We start from the raw sequence: 20819 nt of genomic DNA, 5'->3' as shown, positions 1-20819 counted from the left end.
TTGACCAACTGCTTGGATGACATCACCACAAATCCATCTGCGGCAGGCCTTCCCCCAGGAATGCTTGCACTAGTTGTTGCATTTGGTTTGTTGTTTGGGGGTGCTTCAGTATTAGGCAGCCTTCTGCTCCACCCTCCTTTGGTGTGGGGCTCATGTTGGCCATGTCCCATCCCCTGAAGCATTCAAGCAGATTTCTTGCAGCAGCTGGGCACTGTAACAGCTCCAGAGACGCTCTGTAAGGCAAGTAAAAGGGTGTGGGCCCTGCAGCACTACCTGTAGTTTGCATTGTGCATTGGAAGGCACAAAGTAAGCAGACGGGAGGAGAAGTCAGGATAGTGCACAAGGGTATAGAAGGGAGCGGCTGAAGAAAAGAGAAGTGGAAACAGACAGCAAACTAGGCTGGAGAGAGATCTGAGACAAAGAGAACTGAATTATACGAGAGCCGACCAGGGGAAACACAAATCATGCAGTCAAGTTTCCCACATTTGGGGAAATCGCAGGGGCAGCACACCCAGAGTGCAATGGGTGAGCCTTGCCCTGGGAGAAGCACCTTCATGATCATAGTATCTCACCTGGCAGGTAAGTAGGAGTTGGGCTAGAGCTGGGGAGGGTCGCTGCTCGGGCACCCCCCTGTTAAGTGAAGGAGATCCAACTGAGGCAGCACAAGGGAACTCTCGAAAGAAGAACAAGGCTAAAGGAAAATCTGAAACAAAGAAATCTGACTTTTACCAGAGCTGACCAGAAGAAATCACAAACACAGCCTCCCACTACCACAAATAATGCAGTCGAGTTTCCCACATTTGGGGAAATCACAGGGGTCAGCATACCCAAAATGCAATGATGGAACCTCACCCTGGGAGAAAAATCTTCATGACCATGGTATCTCCTATGCAAAATAAGTATGATTTGGAATAGGGCTGGGGAGGGCCGCTGCTCATGCACATCTCTGTCAAGTAAAGGAGATTCAACTGAGGCAGCACAAGGGAACTCTCATCTTGGGACAACAACTGCAGGGAGAACATATATTTTCAGATGAACATGGGAGGGCAGAAGGCTGCCTAATACTGAAGCACCCCCAAACAACAAACCAAATGCAACAACTAGTGCAAGCATTCCTGGGGGAAGGCCTGCCGCAGATGGATTTGCATATGGTGATGTCATCCAAGCAGTTGGTCAAAGTTGGCTTCAACCCTCGTCTGCATATGAAAAGAGAAAAGGGGCGTGCAGGGCATGGTGGCCTTTTGCGGCGCTTGGCTGACCCCTAGTTTGCATTAAACACCTCCACCCTCCTTTGGTGTGGGGCTCATGTTGGCTATGCCCCAGCCCCTGAAGCATTCAAGCTGAATTCTTGCAGCAGCTGGGCACTGTAACAGCTCCAGAGCTGCTCTGTAAGGCAAGTAAAAGGGTGTGGGCCCTGCAGCACTACCTGTAGTTCGCAGATGGATTTGCCGCCATAGAATGCGCCTGCTGAATCGTGTTACAGATCCAGAGAGCAATAGTCTGCTTTGAAGCAGGGGTGCCAATCTTGTTGGCTGCATACAGGACAAACAGTGCTTCTGTTTTTCTGACTCTAGCCGTTCTGGCCACGTAAATTTTCAAAGCCCTGACCACATCAAGGGACTCGGAATCCTCCAAGTCACGCGTAGCCACAGGCATCACAATAGGTTGGTTCATATGAAAGGATGATTCCACTTTTAGCAGGAATTGAGGACGGGTCTGCAATTCCGCTGCCACCGCGCTACAACCCCGGCCGACGCAATTGCCGGTCTGAGTAAGGTACCAGAATGTGTGTAAATGGACTTTAGGGTAACCTCCTGCTTGCGGTCAGCAGGGTCCCTGATGGTAGCCGTATCCTGGGATGGCAGCGCTACCTTTTTGGATAAGCGTGTCAATGCTTTATCCACCCTAGGGGAGGATTCCCACCGTATCCTGTCCATTGGCGGGAAAGGATACGCCATAAGAATCCTTTTGGGAATCTGCAGCTTTTTGTCTGGAGATTCCCAAGCTTTTTCACATAATTCGTTCAACTCATGTGAGGGGGGAAAGGTTATCTCAGGTTTCTTTCCCTTATACATGTGTACCCTCGTGTCAGGGACAGGGGACTCTGTGATGTGCAAAACATCTTTTAGTGCAATAATCATATATCGAATACATTTAGCCAATTTTGGCTGTAACTTTGCATCATCGTAGTCGACACTGGAGTCAGAATCCGTGTCGGTATCTGTGTCAACTATTTGGGATAGTGGGCGCTTTTGAGACCCCGAAGGTCCCTGCGACATAGGGACAGGCATGGGTTGACTCCCTGACTGTTCCCTAGCTTCAGCTTTGTCTAATCTCTTGTGTAATAAGTTTACATTAGCACTTAAAACATTCCACATATCCATCCAGTCAGGTGTCGGCGTTGTCGATGGAGACACCACATTAATTTGCTCCTGCTCCTCTCTAGGAGAGCCTTCTACCTCAGACATGTCGACACACGTGTACCGACACACCATACACTCAGGGAATCCTCTTATCTGAGGACAGTTCCCCAACAAGGCCCTTTGGAGAGACAGAGAGAGAGAGTATGCCAGCACACACCCCAGCGCTATATGACCCAGGAAAAAAACACAATAATTTTATGTTTACCCAGTAGCGCTGTATTTCCATATATATATGCGCCTAATTATGTGCCCCCCTCTTCTTTAAGACCCTCTTTCTACCGTGGTATAAGCAGGGGAGAGTCCGTGGAGCTTCCCCTCAGCGGTGCTGTGGAGAAAATGGCGCTGGTGAGTGCTGAGGGAGAAGCCCCACCCCCTCAGCGACGGGCTTCTGTCCCGCTCAAATATAGTAAAAAAAAGGCGGGGGCTCTTATATATATATACAGTGCCTAGCTGCATATATATTTATTTTGCCAAAGAGAGGTCTATATTGCTGCCCAGGGCGTCCCCCCTGCGCCCTTCACCCTTACACTGACTGCCGTGTGAGAGGTGTATGGGAGCAATGGAGCACAGCTTTACTGCTGTGCGTTACCTCAGTGAAGATCATGAAGTCTTCCGCCGCCTCTGAAGTCTTCTTTTCTTCTCATACTCACCCGGCTTCTATCTTCCGGCTCTGCGAGGGGGACGGCGGCGCGGCGCTGGGACGGACGGCGAGGGTGAGACCTGCGTACCGATCCCTCTGGAGCTAATGCTGTACAGTAGCCTAAGAAGCAGAGCCTATCAACTCACAGAAGTAGGTGTGCATCTCTCCCCTCCGCCCCTCGATGCAGGGAGTCTGTTGCCAGCAGGCTCCCTGAAAATAAAAAAATCTAACAAATATACTTTCTGTCAGGAAACTCAGGAGAGCTCCCTGAAAAGCACCCAGTCTCCTCTGGGCACAGTAGTAAACTGAGGTCTGGAGGAGGGGCATAGAGGGAGGAGCCAGTGCACACCCAGATCTAAAGTCTTTCTTAAAGTGCCCATGTCTCCTGCGGAGCCCGTCTATCCCCCATGGTCCTTACGGAGTCCCCAGCATCCTCTAGGACGTAAGAGAAAAATTATGCTGGCAGAAAAATCCAATTGAGTGATTAAACAGCTCCAGAGCTGCTCTGTAAGGCAAGTAAAAGGGTGTGGGCCCTGCAGCACTACCTGTAGTTTGCATTGTGCATTGGAAGCCTAGTTTGCTGTCTGTTTCCACTTCTTTTTTCTTGAGCCCCTCCCGTCTATACCCTTGTGCACTATCCTGACTTCTCTTCCCGTCTGCTTACTTTGTGCCTTCCAAAGCACAATGCAAACTACAGGTAGTGCTGCAGGGCCCACACCCTTTTACTTGCCTTACAGAGCAGCTCTTGAGCTGTTACAGTGCCCAGCTGCTGCAAGAAATCAGCGTGAATGCTTCAGGGGCTGGGGCATGGCCAACATGAGCCCCACACCGAAGGAGGGTGGGGGTGTTTAATGCGAACTAGGGGTCTCGCACAATGCGAACTACAGGTAGTGCTGCAGGGCCCACACCCTTTTACTTGCCTTACAGAGCAGCTCTGGAGCTGTTACAGTGCCCAGCTGCTGCAAGAAATGTGAACTAGGGGTCATCCAAGTGCCGCAAAAGGCCGCCATGCCCTGCACGCCCCTTTTCTCTTTTCATATGCAGACGAGGGTTGAAGCCAACTTTGACCCACTGCTTGGATGACATCGCCATATGCAAATCCATCTGCTGCAGGCCTTCCCCCAGGAATGCTTGCACTAGTTGTTGCATTTGGTTTGTTGTTTGGGGGTGCTTCAGTATTAGGCAGCCTTCTGCCCTCCCATGTTCATCTGAAAATATGTGTTCTCCCTGCAGTTGTTGTCCCCAGATGAGAGTTCCCTTGTGCTGCCTCAGTTGAATCTCCTTTACTTGACAGAGATGTGCCTGAGCAGCGGCCCTCCCCAGCCCTATCCCAAATCATACTTATTTTGCATAGGAGATACCATGGTCATGAAGACTGTTCTCCCAGGGAGCGGTTCATTCATTGCATTCTGGGTATGCTGACCCCTGTGATTTCCCCAAATGTGGGAAACTCGACTGCATTATTTAATGCGAACTAGGGGTCATCCAAGCACCGCAAAAGGCCGCCATGCCCTGCATACCCCTTTTCTCTTTTCATAAGCAGACGAGGTTTGAAGCCAACTTTGACCCACTGCTTGGATGACATCACTTGCTGCCTTTCCAATGAAGCAAGTTTAATTTAATAATAGGTGAAAAACCATCCCTACAAAGGTGTTAATCAGATACTTGGCTTTGTGGACACTTTTCAGAGCACAAATTTGTTAGCATAAAATAAAGCCAGAAAATGAAGAGCTGTTTAATCACTCAATTGGATTTTTCTGCCAGCATATTTCTTTTTCTCTGCAACCCACTGCTAAATTGTGCTTCCTAGCTGTTTTTATAAAATCACTGAATCAAATCTAACTCTGATTACATCAGAGAAGGCCAGGTACCCTACACCATAACAGGGGGTTTGAAATTTTGACTTGTCTACTTAAAGATCACCAAAATCTGATAACAAGGTCAATTAAGTCTCTGGGTGGGATTGAACCACCAACCTTTTGGTTAATAGCCTTACACACTAACTGATTGCGCCACAGCAACACTTTGCAAAAGTGCATACTGACAAAGGCTAATAAGCATTCATCTAGAACGATTCCTAGAAACATTTTAAAAAGTCAATAATGTGGAGAGTTTTTGTAAGATGTTTCTTCCATCAACCAATGAAGAAACACATTGGTACTTTCCCATGATGAGTGAGTGCTTCAGGATCTTTTGCACTTACATGTGCAGCAGATTACTGTAATGGAAGTGCTGGGTCCATAACCCAGAGGTAGGCAGATTGAAACTATCCTCTGCTATATGCATTTTTTTTTGTTAATTAAAGTAATCCAAAACTGGGATTGATATTTTTGCTCTTTTATTTTTACTTAAAGTACAATAACTTTTACCATTTTAATTTGTTTTAATAGTATATTGACAGTATTGTTTTCTTTCAAAAATCCAATTAATTTTCTTTACCCGATTATTAAAATGGTAATTGACAAAAACAAACTACATTGTCACCAGAAGAGCAATACAAAATGTACAAGTGATATATTAAAATCATCTTTCCAGCTTGAATTTCAATGATGCATTGGGGCAACGATTTTGTGAGAAACATCTTCACCCTTAAATAAAGATTTTCTTAATTCCTTACCTGTGTGCTAATTAGATATCACCTTGTTTTCATATTAAACAGACTTCCACATGAGAAAACAGCAAAGATGCAGTGGCGTTAATGTTTCCTGGTGTCAACCTGTATTATTTCCGTAGATATTGAAATGAGGATGCAGTGATTAAAATGAGTGATTAAACAGATAGATATTGAAATGAGTGATTAAACAGCTCTTCATTTTCTGGCTTTATTTTTATGCTAACAAATTTGTTCTCTGAAAAGTGTCCACAAAGCCAAGTATCTGATTAACATCTTTGTAGGGATGGTTTTTCACCTATTACTAAATTAAACTTGCTTCATTGGAAAGGCAGCAAGATGCATCCTCATTTCAATATCTACTGAAATAATACAGGTTGACACCAGGAAACATCAACGCCACTGCATCCTTGCTGCTTTCTCATGTGGAAGTCTGTTTAATGTGAAAACAAGGAGATATCTAATTAGCACACAGGTAAGGAATTAAGAAAATCTTTATTTAAGGGTGAAGATGTTTCTCACAAAATCGTTGCCCCAATGCATCATTGAAATTCAAGCTGGAAAGATGATTTTAATATATCACTTGTACATTTTGTATTGCTCTTCTGGTGACAATGTAGTTTGCTTTTGTCAATTACCATTTTAATAATCGGGTAAAGAAAATTAATTGGATTTTTGAAAGAAAACAATACTGTCAATATACTATTAAAACAAATTAAAATGGTAAAAGTTATTGTACTTTAAGTAAAAATAAAAGAGCAAAAATATCAATCCCAGTTTTGGATTACTTTAATTAACAAAAAAAAATGCATATAGCAGAGGATAGTTTCAATCTGCCTACCTCTGGGTTATGGACCCAGCATGCTTCCATTACAGTACTCTGCTGCACATGTAAGTGCAAGAGATCCTGAAGCACTCACTCATCATGGGAAAGTACCAATGTGTTTCTTCATTGGTTGATGGAAGAAACATCTTACAAAAACTCTCCACATTATTGACTTTTTAAAATGTTTCTAGGAATCGTTCTAGATGAATGCTTATTAGCCTTTGTCAGTATCTACTTTTGCAAAGTGTTGCTGTGGCGCAATCAGTTAGTGTGTAAGGCTATTAACCAAAAGGTTGGTGGTTCAATTCCACCAAGGGACTTAATTGACCTTGTTATCAGATTTTGGTGATCTTTAAGTAGACAAGTCAAAATTTCAAACCCCCTGTTATGGTGTAGGGTACCTGGCCTTCTCTGATGTAATCAGAGTTAGATTTGATTCAGTGATTTTATAAAAACAGCTAGGAAGCACAATTTAGCAGTGGGTTGCAGAGAAAAAGAAATATGCTGGCAGAAAAATCCAATTGAGTGATTAAACAGCTCTTCATTTTCTGGCTTTATTTTTATGCTAACTAATTTGTTCTCTGAAAAGTGTCCACAAAGCCAAGTATCTGATTAACATATTTGTAGGGATGGTTTTTCACCTATTACTAAATTAAACTTGCTTCATTGGAAAGGCAGCAAGATGCATCCTCATTTCAATATCTACTGAAATAATACAGGTTGACACCAGGAAACATTAACGCCACTGCATCCTTGCTGCTTTCTCATGTGGAAGTCTGTTTAATGTGAAAACAAGGTGATATCTAATTAGCACACAGGTAAGGAATTAAGAAAATCTTTATTTAAAGGTGAAGATGTTTCTCACAAAATCGTTGCCCCAATGCATCATTGAAATTCAAGCTGGAAAGATGATTTTAATATATCACTTGTACATTTTGTATTGCTCTTCTGGTGACAATGTAGTTTGTTTTTGTCAATTACCATTTTAATAATAGGGTAAAGAAAATTAAGTGGATTTTTGAAAGAAAACAATACTGTCAATATACTATTAAAACAAATTAAAATGGTAAAAGTTATTGTACTTTAAGTAAAAATAAAAGCTAAAATATCAATCCCAGTTTTGGATTACTTTAATGAACAATAAAAAATGCATATAGCAAAGGATAGTTTCAATCTGCCTACCTCTGGGTTATGGGCCCAGCATGCTTCCATTGCAGTACTCTGCTGCACATGTAAGTGCAAGAGATCCTGAAGCACTCACTCATCATGCGAAAGTACCAATGTGTTTCTTCATTGGTTGCTGGAAGAAACATCTTACAAAAACTCTCCAGATTATTGACTTTTTAAAGTTTTTCTAGGAAACGTTCTAGATGAATGCTTATTAGTCTTTGTCAGTATATAGTTTTTGCAAAGTGTCTCTGTGGCGCAATCGGTTAGTGTGTTCAGCTATTAATCAAAAGGTTGGTGGTTCAATCCCACCCAGGGACGTAATTGACCTTGTGATCAGATTTTGGTGATATTTAAGTAGACAAGTCAAAATTGCAAACCCCCTCTTATGGTGTAGGGTACCTGGCCTTCTCTGATGTAATCAGAGTTAGATTTGATTAAGTGATTTTATAAAAAAACAGCTAGGAAGCACAATTTAGCAGTGGGTTGCAGAGAAAAAGAAAAATGCTGGCAGAAAAATCCAATTGAGTGATTAAACAGCTCTTCATTTTCTGGCTTTATTTTTATGATAACAAATTTGTTCTCTGAAAAGTGTCCACAAAGCCAAGTATCTGATTAACATCTTTGTAGGGATGGTTTTTCACCTATTACTAAATTAAACTTGCTTCATTGGAAAGGCAGCAAGATGCATCCTCATTTCAATATCTACGGAAATAATACAGGTTGACACCAGGAAACATTAACGCCACTGCATCTTTGCTGTTTTCTCATGTGGAAGTCTGTTTAATGTGAAAACAAGGTGATATCTAATTAGCACACAGGTAAGGAATTAAGAAAATCTTTATTTAAGGGTGAAGATGTTTCTCACAAAATCGTTGCCCCAATGCATCATTGAAATTCAAGCTGGAAAGATGATTTTAATATATCACTTGTACATTTTGTATTGCTCTTCTGGTGACAATGTAGTTTGTTTTTGTCAATTACCATTTTAATAATCGGGTAAAGAAAATTAAGTGGATTTTTGAAAGAAAACAATACAGTCAATTATAAGGGCACGGTCGTGCCCTTATATTAAGGCTGAATCGAACAAACGGAATTCTCCCATAGGGAACTTCTGAGATGGGGGCATGGTGTTTGAGGGGCTACACCTCAAAACTGATTGGACGTACTGAGCTGAAATTTGGTATGGACGCGTAGAATCGTCACCCGCTGCTGCAGGACAAATTTCAGGGCAAAATAATAAAAAATGAGGAATTGGGAGTAAGCTAAATTTCCAACTGTCAGTTTTTTTCTGCCACTCCCTCTGTGGCTTTTTGACAACGTTTTCCCATAGAGTGAATGAAGATTTTTTTGGGAAGGCATAAGTCAGGATAGAGGACGAATTAAGACTTGGGGTTTGTTTTACTAGATAGAGTATGCCCCAGTGTAGTGCCTTTTGGGGTTGTGGTTTTTCAGAAAGTTATAGGGTTTTTTTAATTAAGAGAAATATGCCCCATTATAGAGATAGGGCATTTCAATTTGTTGCGCCTGCGCAGTGACCGCCAGCAGGGGGTGTACAGAGAGTAGCTTTGGCAGTTGGGCACGAGGAGACAGAGCGGGAAGGAGTCACGTGGAGCTGCAGGAGGACAGCCAGCGGTTCCCGGCGTGTGAGTTCATTGAGGTCCATGAAGCGGGAGGAGATCGCCGGAGCTGCGTAGCACTGGGTGAGTTCTGTCAGGCAGCCCACCGCTGTGTACCCAGCTTCCACTTCTCCCCCGCGTGTCCGGCCACCCTCCCCTCCCGCCCGCCCGGCCACCCTCCCCTCCCGGCCGCCCGCCCGCCCGCTCGCCCGCCCGCTCGCCCGCTGTGTGCCCGGCCGCCCGCCGGACCTTCCCTGGTGGCTGCCTGCGTCTCCTCCCCGCGTCTGTAGTGCGGCTGGCAGTAGGAGGCGCCTCGGGCAGCTGTGTCCGGCCACTCCTCCCTCCTCCTCCTCCCGCTGTGTCCGGCCCTCCCTCCGTGCAGTATGCGGTATTTATCAAGGTCTCTATGGTCACCAGTCACCCCCCCCTCCCCCTCTCGCCCTCCCTGCTGTGTGTCCGTCTCCCTCCCCCCCCCCCTGCTGTGTGTCCGTCGCCCCCCCCTTGCCCTCCCTGCTGTGTGTCCCCCCCCCCTCCTCCCTGCAGTGTGTTCCCCCCGCGCCCTCCCTGCTGTGTGTCCGGCCACCCTCCCCTCCTCCCGCTGTGTCCGGCCACCCTCCCCTCCTCCCGCTGTGTCCGGCCACCCCCCCCTCCCGCTGTGTCCGGCCACCCCCCCCTCTCGCTGTGTCCGTCCACCCCCCCTCCCGCTGTGTCCGGCCACCCCCCCCTCCCGCTGTGTCCGGCCACCCCCCCCCTCCCGCTGTGTCTGGCCACCCCCCCCTCCCGCTGTGTCCGGCCACCCTCCCCTCCTCCCGCTGTGTCCGGCCACCCCCCCCCCTCCCGCTGTGTCCGGCCACCCCCCCCTCCCGCTGTGTCCGTCCACCCCCCCTCCCGCTGTGTCCGGCCACCCCCCCTCCCGCTGTGTCCGGCCACCCCCCCTCCCGCTGTGTCCGGCCACCCCCTCTCCTCCCGCTGTGTCCGGCCACCCCCCCTCCTCCCGCTGTGTCCGGCCACCCCCCTCCTCCCGCTGTGTCCGGCCACCCCCCCTCCTCCCGCTGTGTCCGGCCACCCCCCCTCCTCCTCTCTGCTGTGTGTCCGTTCTCCCCCCGCCCTCCCTGCTGTGTGTCCGTCCCCCCCCGCCCTCCCTGCTGTCCGTCCCCCCCCGCCCTCTCTGCAGCGCCTGACACACGCACACGCAGCGCCTGACACACACGCACACACGCAGCACCTGACACACACACACAGACGCAGCACCTGACACTCACACGGACCTGACACACACGCACACACTCACACGCAGCGCCTTACACACACAGACACGCAGCGCCTGACACACACAGACACGCAGCGCCTGACACACACACACTCACGCACCTGACACACACACTCACGCACCTGACACACACACACACACTCACGCACCTGACACACACACACTCACGCACCTGACACACGCACACTCACGCACCTGACACACGCACACGGCACGCAGCACCTGACACACACACACAGCACCTGACACACACACACGCAGCACCTGACACACAGACATGCAGCGCCTGACACACACACGCAGACATGCAGCACCTGACACACACACGCAGACACGCAGCACCTGACACACACACACACACACACACACGCAGCACCTGACACACACACGCAGACACGCAGCACCTGACACACACACGCAGACACGCAGCACCTGACACACACACACACACACACACACAGCACCTGACACACACACACACACACACACACACACACACACGCAGCACCTGACACAGACATGCAGCGCCTGACACACACGCAGACATGCAGCACCTGACACACACATGCAGCACCTGACAGACACACACACACACACATGCAGCACCTGACACACCCACACACACACGCAGCACCTGACACACATACATACATACATGTGGCATTTAACGCACACACGCACAGCACCTGACACACAATCATATACACTCAGAGCACCTAACACACACATACACTCGCAGCACCTCACACACACACATGTATGTACACGCGCGGCTCCAGGCACACACATACGTACGTACACACGCGGAATTTAACACACACACACACATACACGTGCGGCACCTGACACACATGTACGAACACGCGCGGCTCCTGACACACACACACACACGCGTGGCTCCTGACACACACACACATGTACGAACACGCGCGGCTCCTGACACACACACGTATATACGTATACGCACGGCACCTGACACCAACACGTATGTACGTATACGCACGGCTCCTGACACCCACACGCATGTACACGCGCGGCTCCTGGCACACACACACACGTACGTACACGCGCGGCACCTGACACACGCCTGTACGTACACACATGCACAGCACCTGACATACACACATGTAGGTACGCGCCACCTGACACACACACACACACGTACACGCACGACACTTGACACACACGTACGTACACGCATGGCACTGACACGTATGTACGCGCACGGCACCTGACACTCACGTACATACTAGTGATGAGTGGGTTCGGTTCGTCGGAATCCGAACCCCCCGAACTTCACCCATTTTACACGGGTCCGAGGCAGGTTCGAACCTTCCCGCCTTGCTCGGCTAGCCCGAGCGCGCACGAACGTCATCATCCCGCTGTCGGATTCTCGCGAGATTCGGATGTCTGCATTCGTGGAAAGGGATCCCATGTGTAAACATGGGACCCCTTTCAGTCCGTCTGGTCCGGGTGTTCGGTTTGTTGTTTTGCCAAGTACGTGGATTTAATCTGGAACCTGGATCAGGTGAGTATAATTATCTTTTATTTTCAGGTACCCGTGGATTCTACTTGGAGAAGAGGACCGACTGCTTCATGTCAACATAGGTAAGTATGGGTGTGTCGGCAGGTGGGAAATAAAGTTAAATTTTTACGGTGTCTGTGTCCTGTTTTTATTTGGGTATTTTTTCCCCAGTAGAACTACAGGTACCAGCGGGCCCGTTTTTCTCCTGCATGCTGGTACTTGTGGTTCTCCAAGTACCAGCTTGCGGGGGAGGCTTGCTGGGACTTGTAGTACTACTAGAAAAAACAATATTATTTAAATTTTCTCAAGGCTATCAGCCTCCCATCCGCAGCCCTTGGATGGGGGGGACAGCCTCGGGCTTCACCCCTGGCCCTTGGGTGGCTGGGGGGGACCCCTTGATTGAAGGGGTCCCCACTCCCCAAGGGTACCCCGGCCAGGGGTGACTAGTTGGATATTTAATGCCACGGCCGCAGGGCACTGTATAAAAGTGACCCCCGGCTGTGGCATTATCTGTCCAGCTAGTGGAGCCCGATGCTGGTGTAAAAAATACGGGGGACCCCTACTCTTTTTGTTCCCCGTATTTTTTGCACCAGCACCAGGCGCAGAGCCCGGTGCTGGTTTTAAAAATACGGGGGATCCCCTGTCCGTTTTTCCCCCAGATTTTTAGAACCAGGACCGGCTCGAAGAGCCCGAGGCTGGTTATGCTTTGGAGGGGGGACCCACGCAATTTTTTTTCGGGTTTTTCACATTCCATTTAAAAAATAAATAATATTTTAAAAAATATATAAATAATACTTGTGCCTCCAAAAAAGACAAACCAAGTACCTAATCCCTTCTAATATAAATAGATATGCTATTACCAAAAAAAAAAAACTGCAAAAAAAAAACATGTTTTTAAATTTTTTTTATTAGATTCCGCCAGCAAAGTGTGGCGGATTGAAAATGACGAATTTACTGTTTAAAAGCACTGTTGTCGAATTTACAAACTTCAATTGAATATACTTTTGTCGAATTGCCGCATTTGTACCATTGCAGAAAAGTCGAATTTGTCAAATGTCGAATTTTAAAGTCGAATTTTGAAAGCGTGTAAGAATAGGCTCCGTCCCCTTCTACCCCTGTACCTTGCTCTCTCCTGTCTGTGCTCTCTCCCGTCTGTAGGACTAGGCCCCGCCCCCTTCTTACCCTCCTGTGACTGCTCTCTCCTGACAAGTGGACCAGGCCTGCCCCCTACACGCTGCTGGTGTCTTCATTGTTACTTGGTCTGGAGCTCCGTTGGGGAGAGAACTCACGTGAGCTCATTAAGAATGAGGAACTGGGATGTTTTAATTTTATTGTGAGTAGTGTAGTGTGGTGATGTAGTATGTTGTATGGGGGGTATAGTGTAATTATGAAGTGCAGCATATGGGAGGGCTGTAGCATAGTGATGTAGTGTGGCATATGGGTGGTGGTAGCGCATAGGCGTGCGTACAGGGGGTGCCTGGTGCGCACAGGCACTCCCTAATGTCCAGCACCGCTGCACGCCACGCTTGCTGTAGCACAGTGATCGCTGAGTGTGTGATCGGTGGAGCCTAGCCTGCAGCTCATTTCCGTACCTCCCACCACCGCTGCACCCGACCCCCCTCTGCCTGCTGCTAATACTATGCTGAGTGCATTCGTCGGCGGCCTCACTGGGGGGACTGGCGTCACCTTGCAATGTGACATGGTGATGTCCGCCCATGCTCTCCTCCCGCCCACCTGTGCTTTCCTCCTGCTGCGGTCTCTCAGTCCTAGTGTGCCGCGGCCGCCACACCACTGGCAGTGTTCCTCTAGGAGGGACTGGGAGCTGCTGGCAGACACATTCTGCTGAGACTTACTTGTCAGTGCGGGTTCCGGACGGCAGGCGGCGGGTGGGAGGGCAGACGGGGAGCAGGTGTCACAAGGAGTGTGTGGGTAACTAATTCACAATACTTCCGCTCAACGTGGCACTGCTGGTCCTTCATCTCCCATGTCTCTTCACCAGGTGGCGGGCGGCCCGGAAATTAAGTGATGTGTTGTGCAGCAGTCAGTTTGAAGTGACTGTGAGTAACACTGGTGGTGCTGATGATGCTGCTGCAGAATCTGGAAGCAATTAATTCATAAATATAATGTACTCTATCAGTGTTTCTCTGACGTCCTAGTGGATGCTGGGAACTCCATAAGGACCATGGGGATTAGCGGCTCCGCTGGAGACTGGGCACAAAAGTAAAGCTTTAGGACTACCTGGTGTGCACTGGCTCCTCCCCCTATGACAATCCTCCAAGCCTCAGTTAGATTTTTGTGCCCGGCCGAGAAGGGTGCACACTAGGGGCTCTCCTGAGCTTCTTAGTGAAAGTTTAGTTTTAGGTTTTTTATTTTCAGTGAGACCTGCTGGCAACAGGCTCACTGCATCGAGGGACTAAGGGGAGAAGAAGCGAACTCACCTGCGTGCAGAGTGGATTGGGCTTCTTAGGCTACTGGACACCATTAGCTCCAGAGGGACCGAACACAGGCCCAGCCTCGGAGCTCGGTCCCAGAGCCGCGCCGCCGGCCCCCTTACAGAGCCAGAAGCAAGAAGAGGTCCGGAAAATCGGCGGCAGAAGACATCCTGTCTTCACCAAGGTAGCGCACAGCACTGCAGCTGTGCGCCATTGCTCCTCAGCACACTTCACACTTCGGTCACTGAGGGTGCAGGGCGCTAGGGGGGGGCGCCCTGTGCAGCAATAGAAACACCTTGGCTGGCGAAAATACATCACATATAGCCCCCAGGGCTATATGGATGAATTTTAACCCCTGCCAGATTCCACAGAAAAACGGGAGAAAAGGCCGCCGAGAAGGGGGCGGAGCCTATCTCCTCAGCACACTGGCGCCATTTTCTCTCACAGCTCCGTTGGAGGGAAGCTCCCTGGCTCTCCCCTGCAGTTACTACACTACAGAAAGGGGTTAAAAAAGAGAGGGGGGCACTAATTAGGCGTAGTATAACAATACAGCAGCTATAAGGGGAAAAACACTTATATAAGGTTATCCCTGTATATATATTATTAGCGCTCTGGTGTGTGCTGGCATACTCTCCCTCTGTCTCCCCAAAGGGCTAGTGGGGTCCTGTCCTCTATCAGAGCATTCCCTGTGTGTGTGCTGTGTGTCGGTACGATTGTGTCGACATGTATGAGGAGGAAAATGGTGTGGAGGCGGAGCAATTGCCTGTAATGGAGTTGTCACCCCCTAGGGAGTCAACACCTGAGTGGCTGAGCTTATGGAAGGAATTACGTGACAGTGTCAGCTCTTTACAAAAGATTGATGACATGAGACAGCCGGCTACTCAGCCTGTGCCTGTCCAGGTGTCTCAAAAGCCATCAGGGGCTCTAAAACGCCCGTTACCGCAGATGGCAGATACAGACGCCGACACGGATACTGATTCCAGTGTCGACGATTAAGAGACGAATGTGACTTCCAGTAGGGCCACACGTTACATGATTGAGGCTATGGAAAATGTTTTTACACATTTCTGATAATACCAGTACCACTAAAAAGGGTATTATGTTGGGTGAGAAAAAACTGCCTGTAGTTTTTCCTGCATCTGAGGAATTAAATGAAGTGTGTGATGATGCGTGGGTTTCCCCCGATAAAAACTGTTAATTCCTAAAAAGTTTATTAGCATCATACCCCTTCCCGCCAGAGGATAGGGCACATTGGGAAACACCCCCTAGGGTGAATAAAGCGCTCACACGCTTGTCTAAACAGGTGGCACTACCGTCCCCGGATACGGCCGCCCTTAAGGAACCTGCTGACAGAAAGCAGTAAAATATCCTAAAATGTATATACACTCACACGGGTGTGATACTGCGACCAGCAATCGCCTCAGCCTGGATGTGCAGTGCTGGGGTGGCTTGGTCGGATTCCCTGACTGACAATATTGATACCCTAGATAGGGACAGTATATTACTGACTATAGAGCATTTAAAATATGCTTTCTATATATGCGTGATGCACAGAGGGATATTTGCCGACTGGCATCAAGAGTAAGTGCGCTGTCCATTTCTGCCAGAAGAGGGTTATGGACAAGACAGTGGTCAGGTGATGCTGATTCCAAAAGGCATATGGAAGTATCGCCTTATAAAAGGGAGGAGTTATTTGGGGTAGGTCTAATAGACCTGGTGGCCACGGCAACGGCTGGGAAATCCACATTTTTACCCCAGGTAGCCTCTCAACATAAGAGGACGCCGTATTATCAGGCGCAGTCCTTTGGGCCCCATAAGGGGAAGCGGGCAAAAGGCTCCTCATTTCTGCCCCGTGGCAGAGGGAGAGGAAAAAGGCTGCAGCAAACAGCCAGTTCCCAGGAACAGAAACGGTGTGGGCCCGTCTCATAAATTTCAGCGTGCAGTGGGCTCACTCACAGGTGGACCCCTGGATCCTTCAGGTGGTATCTCAGGGGTACAAATTGGAATTCGAGACGTCTCCCCTTCGCCGTTTTCCTAAAGTCTGCTTTACCGACGTCTCCCTCCGACAGGGAGGCGGTATGGGAAGCCATTCACAAGCTGTATTCCCAGCAGGTGATAATCAAGGTACCCCTCCTACAACAGGGAAAGGGGTATTATTCCACGCTGTTTGTGGTACCGAAGCCGGACGGCTCGGTGAGACCTAATTTAAATCTGAAATCCTTGAACACTTACATACAAAGGTTCAAATTCAAGATGGAGTCACTCAGAGCGGTGATGGCAAACCGGGAAGAAGGGGATTATATGGTGTCTCTGGACATCAAGGATGCTTATCTCCATGTCCCAAATTACCCTTCTCACCAAGGGTACCTCAGGTTTGTGGTACAGAACTATCACTATCAGTTTCAGACGCTGCCGTTTGGTTTGTCCACCTCACCCCGGGTCTTTACCAAAGTAATGGCCGAAATGATGATACTCCTTCGAAGGAAGGGAGTTTTAATTATCCCTTACTTGGACGATCTCCGGATAAGGGCAAGATCCAGGGAACAGTTGGTAGTCGGGGTAGCACTATCTCAGGTAGTGTTGCGGCAGCACGGTTGGATTCTTAATATTCCAAAATCGCAGCTGATCCCGACGACACGTCTTCTATTCCTAAGGATGATCCTGGACACAGTCCAGAAAATAAGAATTTACTTACCGATAATTCTATTTCTCATAGTCCGTAGTGGATGCTGGGGACTCCGAAAGGACCATGGGGAATAGCGGCTCCGCAGGAGACTGGGCACAAAGTAAAAGCTTTAGGACTAGCTGGTGTGCACTGGCTCCTCCCCCTATGACCCTCCTCCAAGCCTCAGTTAGGATACTGTGCCCGGACGAGCGTACACAATAAGGAAGGATTTTGAATCCCGGGTAAGACTCATACCAGCCACACCAATCACACCGTACAACTTGTGATCTGAACCCAGTTAACAGCATGATAACAAAGAGATAGGCATTGGAAAATTCAGGGCTATAACAAGTAGATGAAGCACTAACAGGAGGCTTTAAAATTTTCATTCTAGTGTCTTTCGTTTGGGAGAAAAATGCAAAGGTACAATACAGCTTTTCCTTGCCGATATCTCTCTTTTGCAAAGAGATAGGCATTGGAAAATTCAGGGCTATAACGTGTAGATGAAGCATTAACAGGAGGCTTTAAAATTTTCATTCTAGTGTCCTTCGTTTGGGAGAAAAATGCAAAGGTACAATACAGCTTTTCCTTGCCGATATCTCTCTTTTGCAAAGAGATAGGCATTGGAAAATTCAGGGCTATAACGTGTAGATGAAGCACTAACAGGAGGCTTTAAAATTTTTATTCTAGTGTCCTTCGTTTGGGAGAAAAATGCAAAGGTACAATACAGCTTTTCCTTGCCGATATCTCTCTTTTGCAAAGAGATAGGCATTGGAAAATTCAGGGCTATAACGTGTAGATGAAGCACTAACAGGAGGCTTTAAAATTTTCATTCTAGTGTCTTTCGTTTGGGAGAAAAATGCAAAAGTACAATGCAGCTTTTCCTTGCCGATATCTCTCTTTTGCAAAGAGATAGGCATTGGAAAATGCAGGGCTATAACGTGTAGATGAAGCACTAACAGGAGGCTTTAAAATTTTCATTCTAGTGTCTTTCGTTTGGGAGAAAAATGCAAAGGTACAATACAGCATTTCCTTGCCGATATCTCTCTTTTGCAAAGAGATAGGCATTGGAAAATTCAGGGCTATTACGTGTAGATGAAGCACTAACAGGAGGCTTTAAAATTTTCATTCTAGTGTCTTTCGTTTGGGACAAAAATGCAAAAGTACAATGCAGCTTTTCCTTGCCGATATCTCTCTTTTGCAAAGAGATAGGCATTGGAAAATGCAGGGCTATAACGTGTAGATGAAGCACTAACAGGAGGCTTTAAAATTTTCATTCTAGTGTCTTTCGTTTGGGAGAAAAATGCAAAGGTACAATACAGCATTTCCTTGCCGATATCTCTCTTTTGCAAAGAGATAGGCATTGGAAAATTCAGGGCTATAACGTGTAGATTAAGCACTAACAGGAGGCTTTAAAATTTTCATTCTAGTGTCCTTCGTTTGGGAGAAAAATGCAAAGGTGCAATACAGCTTTTCCTTGCCGATATCTCTCTTTTGCAAAGAGATAGGCATTGGAAAATTCAGGGCTATAACGTGTAGATGAAGCACTAATAGGAGGCTTTAAAATTTTCATTCTAGTGTCCTTCGTTTGGGAGAAAAATGCAAAGGTACAATACAGCTTTTCCTTGCCGATATCTCTCTTTTGCAAAGAGATAGGCATTGGAAAATTCAGGGCTATAACGTGTAGATGAAGCACTAACAGGAGGCTTTAAAATTTTTATTCTAGTGTCCTTCGTTTGGGAGAAAAATGCAAAGGTACAATACAGCTTTTCCTTGCCGATATCTCTCTTTTGCAAAGAGATAGGCATTGGAAAATTCAGGGCTATAACGTGTAGATGAAGCACTAACAGGAGGCTTTAAAATTTTCATTCTAGTGTCTTTCGTTTGGGAGAAAAATGCAAAAGTACAATGCAGCTTTTCCTTGCCGATATCTCTCTTTTGCAAAGAGATAGGCATTGGAAAATGCAGGGCTATAACGTGTAGATGAAGCACTAACAGGAGGCTTTAAAATTTTCATTCTAGTGTCTTTCGTTTGGGAGAAAAATGCAAAGGTACAATACAGCATTTCCTTGCCGATATCCCTCTTTTGCAAAGAGATAGGCATTGGAAAATTCAGGGCTATTACGTGTAGATGAAGCACTAACAGGAGGCTTTAAAATTTTCATTCTAGTGTCTTTCGTTTGGGACAAAAATGCAAAAGTACAATGCAGCTTTTCCTTGCCGATATCTCTCTTTTGCAAAGAGATAGGCATTGGAAAATGCAGGGCTATAACGTGTAGATGAAGCACTAACAGGAGGCTTTAAAATTTTCATTCTAGTGTCTTTCGTTTGGGAGAAAAATGCAAAGGTACAATACAGCATTTCCTTGCCGATATCTCTCTTTTGCAAAGAGATAGGCATTGGAAAATTCAGGGCTATAACGTGTAGATTAAGCACTAACAGGAGGCTTTAAAATTTTCATTCTAGTGTCCTTCGTTTGGGAGAAAAATGCAAAGGTGCAATACAGCTTTTCCTTGCCGATATCTCTCTTTTGCAAAGAGATAGGCATTGGAAAATTCAGGGCTATAACGTGTAGATGAAGCACTAATAGGAGGCTTTAAAATTTTCATTCTAGTGTCCTTCGTTTGGGAGAAAAATGCAAAGGTACAATACAGCTTTTCCTTGCCGATATCTCTCTTTTGCAAAGAGATAGGCATTGGAAAATTCAGGGCTATAACGTGTAGATGAAGCACTAATAGGAGGCTTTAAAATTTTCATTCTAGTGTCCTTCGTTTGGGAGAAAAATGCAAAGGTACAATACAGCTTTTCCTTGCCGATATCTCTCTTTTGCAAAGAGATAGGAATTGGAAAATTCAGGGCTATAACGTGTAGATGAAGCACTAACAGGAGGCTTTAAAATTTTCATTCTAGTGTCTTTCGTTTGGGAGAAAAATGCAAAAGTACAATGCAGCTTTTCCTTGCCGATATCTCTCTTTTGCAAAGAGATAGGCATTGGAAAATGCAGGGCTATAACGTGTAGATGAAGCACTAACAGGAGGCTTTAAAATTTTCATTCTAGTGTCTTTCGTTTGGGAGAAAAATGCAAAGGTACAATACAGCATTTCCTTGCCGATATCTCTCTTTTGCAAAGAGATAGGCATTGGAAAATTCAGGGCTATTACGTGTAGATGAAGCACTAACAGGAGGCTTTAAAATTTTCATTCTAGTGTCTTTCGTTTGGGACAAAAATGCAAAAGTACAATGCAGCTTTTCCTTGCCGATATCTCTCTTTTGCAAAGAGATAGGCATTGGAAAATGCAGGGCTATAACGTGTAGATGAAGCACTAACAGGAGGCTTTAAAATTTTCATTCTAGTGTCTTTCGTTTGGGAGAAAAATGCAAAGGTACAATACAGCATTTCCTTGCCGATATCTCTCTTTTGCAAAGAGATAGGCATTGGAAAATTCAGGGCTATAACGTGTAGATTAAGCACTAACAGGAGGCTTTAAAATTTTCATTCTAGTGTCCTTCGTTTGGGAGAAAAATGCAAAGGTGCAATACAGCTTTTCCTTGCCGATATCTCTCTTTTGCAAAGAGATAGGCATTGGAAAATTCAGGGCTATAACGTGTAGATGAAGCACTAATAGGAGGCTTTAAAATTT

General features: G+C 46.8%; 2 non-coding genes and 1 pseudogene across 2 annotated transcripts; 1 reads left to right on the top strand and 2 right to left on the bottom strand.

Moving 5' to 3' along the window:
- Positions 1 to 424: 424 nt before the first annotated feature.
- Positions 425 to 587, bottom strand: LOC135041945 (U1 spliceosomal RNA). The gene has a single exon (XR_010235289.1). It is a non-coding gene; the product is annotated as a U1 spliceosomal RNA (small nuclear RNA).
- Positions 588 to 739: 152 nt separating this feature from the next.
- Positions 740 to 903, bottom strand: LOC135041982 (U1 spliceosomal RNA). Its single transcript, XR_010235324.1, has one exon. It is a non-coding gene; the product is annotated as a U1 spliceosomal RNA (small nuclear RNA).
- Positions 904 to 4400: 3497 nt separating this feature from the next.
- LOC135041958 (U1 spliceosomal RNA) lies at positions 4401 to 4579 on the top strand (annotated as a pseudogene).
- Positions 4580 to 20819: the final 16240 nt, after the last annotated feature.

This window comes from Pseudophryne corroboree, unplaced genomic scaffold (assembly GCF_028390025.1).
Source record: "Pseudophryne corroboree isolate aPseCor3 unplaced genomic scaffold, aPseCor3.hap2 scaffold_806, whole genome shotgun sequence".
In the NCBI taxonomy this organism is placed as follows: domain Eukaryota; kingdom Metazoa; phylum Chordata; class Amphibia; order Anura; family Myobatrachidae; genus Pseudophryne; species Pseudophryne corroboree.
The sequence above is the reverse complement of the archived record's forward strand: the minus strand, read 5'-3'. Positions and strand labels throughout refer to the sequence as shown.